At 34.2% G+C, this 3,428-nt stretch overlaps 1 protein-coding gene across 3 annotated transcripts in view; it reads right to left on the bottom strand.

Moving 5' to 3' along the window:
• Nucleotides 1-3,428, bottom strand: part of LOC106879694 (neuronal acetylcholine receptor subunit alpha-10) — a 282,300-nt gene that overhangs the window by 276,669 nt on the left and 2,203 nt on the right. The window lies entirely within an intron of this gene.

Raw genomic sequence — 3,428 nt, forward strand, 5'->3', positions numbered from 1 at the left:
TATATATATATATATATATATACAGTATATATATGGATAGACAGACAGAACGACAGACAGACAGATAGATAGATAGATAGATAGATAGATAGATAGATAGATAGATAGATAGATAGATAGATGATAGTGGGCATATATATATATATATTTACTCAAGCACAGACACCCACACACAAACAAATATACACGCACACACACATATGTATGAGTATATATGTATGTATGCAAACATTTACATATTTTTATAACCTTTTATAATTTTAATTCCTGGAATAAATACAACATTTACACACGTGTGTATGTTTGAAGAGGTTACAAATTTGCGATCGATAAAATCGGCACTATTAGTACTTTATTTTATCGATTTCGAAATAAAAAATGAAGTTTGGCAGGATCTAAATTGAGATCGTAAAAGTATGCTTCCTCTCTACTGATCACGTCAATGTGCCCGTTCATCTGTTTAAATTTTAGTTTGTACGCATTCACACGCATATATAAACATGTATATTTTTGATCTTTTATTTGTTTTAGTCATTAGGAATTCTAGTCGAACAAATCGACCAAATTTACAAGATAGAAATTTATTTTTCTTTCTTTCTTGTTGTTCCACATTTTACATCAGCATTCATTCATCTATTTAAGCCTGATACTTATTCTATTGGTCGCTTTGTCCGAACAGTTAATTTACTGGAAAGTAAACAAACGCCGGTGTCACGTTCTGGTGAAGGACAAACACATACACAAAGAGACATACATGCATGTGCGCGCGCAAACACGCACACACACACACACACACACACACACACACACACACACACACACACACACACAGACTAGCACACCATATGTATGACGGAATTCTTTTAGTTTCTGACTACCAAATCAAACTAACAAAGTTTTGATTGGCCGGGGCTATGGTAAAAGAAACTTAGCCAAGGTGCCACGGAATACGACTGAACCTGGAACCACGTGGTTGAGAAGCAAACTTACCACACAGCTAAATACGTAAGTCAAAACATAGGGTTAACCATACCTAGGGACAGAGTTTATTTCAACGAATTGACGCTCTGTATCCTACAGATATTTCTCTCTCTGTTGGTCTGGAAAGATGCAAAACATAATTATCTTCCACAATCAATAATTAACGTACCAGTAATACATACTGCAAAGTCACTTAGCTAAAACTTTTTCTGATTTTGAAAACGTATAAATAAACGTATGACATCGTCGTCGTCGTCGTTGTTGTTGTTGTTGTTGTTGTTGTTGTTGTTGTTGTTGTTGTTGTTGTTGTTGTTGCTGTTGTTATTATCATCATCATCATCATCATCATCATCGTCATCATCATCATCATCACCATCATCATCATCATGATTGAGTGACATGATGGCAGCGCATGCCATCAAAGTGCCAATGGAGTTCAAATGTACTAAATGCACTTTACCCATCATCACTACCCGTCTAGTAAGTGTACACCAGGCACATGTATCACAATCGTATGTGCAAGACATGGTGGCCTCGTACCAAGATAAACAGCTCATAACCTTGCAGGTGGGGCCCGGTTACAATTTTCTTATGTCGAGTAGCGCATTCCGCTCATAAGGACCCTAGGGAAGAGTTGTTTAAGGATGTTGAACGAAACACCTATGTTACTTGAGGGATTATCCAAACCCCAAAGAATTGCACTAAACGCATGGTTATGATGCTCCCCTACTACACCTGCTCGTGATCAGATATGCACATATCGTCAACCACTAAGAGGTATATTCAACTGGTTGTGGCATTGAGCAGCATATTTACTGTAGCCCGTCTTTTACACCAAAACAAAACATACATTTTAACAGTAAGGATCAGATGGCACGTGGAGCCACTGCCTGGTACTAAATTATTATTATTATTATTATTATTATTATTATTATTATTATTATTATTATTATTATTATTATTATTATTATTATTATTCAGTAGTTTTATTTTTATAACGTGCTTTCACTTCACTACCGAGCGCAGCTCTGTGCGCCTTGGGTATGTGCTGTGGTTTGCTGTGATGCTCTTATGGTTACTGTATTGAAAGTGTTTTGCGTTATTATTATTATTATTATTATTATTATTATTAATGCGTCGACCGGGCAGAATCATTAGCACAATGGACGAAATGCTTAATGGTATTTCGCCCATCGCTACGTTCTGAGTTCAAATGCCACCGAGGTCGACTTTACTTTTCATCCTTTCGGGGTCGATAAATTTAGTGCCAGTGAAATAATGGAGTCGAAATAATCAACAAAATTTCAGAACCTTTGTCCCTATGGTAGAAAGGATTATTATTATTATTATTATTATTATTATTATTATTATTATTATTATTATTATTATTATTATTATTGTTATTATTATTGTTATTATTATTAAGGCGTCGAGCTGGTAGAATCGTTAGCACGATGGACGAAACGCTTAGGGGTATTTTGCCCGTCGCTACGTTCTGAGTTCAAATTCTGCTTAGGTCGACTTCGGGGTCGATAAACTAAGTTCCAGTCAAGTACAGGGGTCGATGTGATCGACACCGAAAGTGTCAGGCCTTGTGCTATAAAATAGATAGGATTATTATTATTATTAGTATTATTATTATTATTATTTTCTTTGTTTGCACGACTTTGATGTAACCACACATTCTATTTATCCTGTATTGTCCACAATGTTTTTTTTTTTTTAATGTAAACCCTTTGTTGTTAATAAAGAAATAGTAATTATCATTATCATTTACAAGATAAGTTAGTAAGCTGGATAAAAATGCTTGGCGGCGTTTCATCTGTCTTTACGTTCTGGGTCGACTTTACCTTTCATTCGTTCGGGGTCGATAAATTATGTACTAGTCATGTACTATACTTGATGTGATCGACTATGCCGTTCCTCCTAATTTCAGGCCTTATAGCCATGTGCCTGTAGTAGACAGTATTATTATCATTATTAAAGTACCTGATTATCAGAATCGTCCAATCGAGTGACAAAATACTCGCTAGTATATATTCCTATTACTTTTTTTCTGCACTTTCTTTTATGCTCGATTGTCGATAAAGTAAGATACCAGTGATGTATTATTGTTCTTATGATCGATTCATCCGGCTCCTTGGATATTTGGACGTGTCACTGTTAGTAACAGTTATTGTTTTATTAATATAAAAAAAAGTAACAAAAATTGGAATAATTTATTACTCATAAACGAAATAATTATTGCTTGTAATAATTGTTGCTCCAGGAACAACTTTTCAAAGTTATAATAACTATATTAATGTTTTAGATATAAAGTAACAACCTTCCAAGAACAATTAGGAAACTAAATGAGAATACGGAAAAGAAAACAAAGGTACATAGTATGTGACTGTATATACAGTGAGCGTATATATATATATATATATATATATATATATATATAT

This window comes from Octopus bimaculoides, chromosome 1 (assembly GCF_001194135.2).
Source record: "Octopus bimaculoides isolate UCB-OBI-ISO-001 chromosome 1, ASM119413v2, whole genome shotgun sequence".
Classification (NCBI taxonomy): domain Eukaryota; kingdom Metazoa; phylum Mollusca; class Cephalopoda; order Octopoda; family Octopodidae; genus Octopus; species Octopus bimaculoides.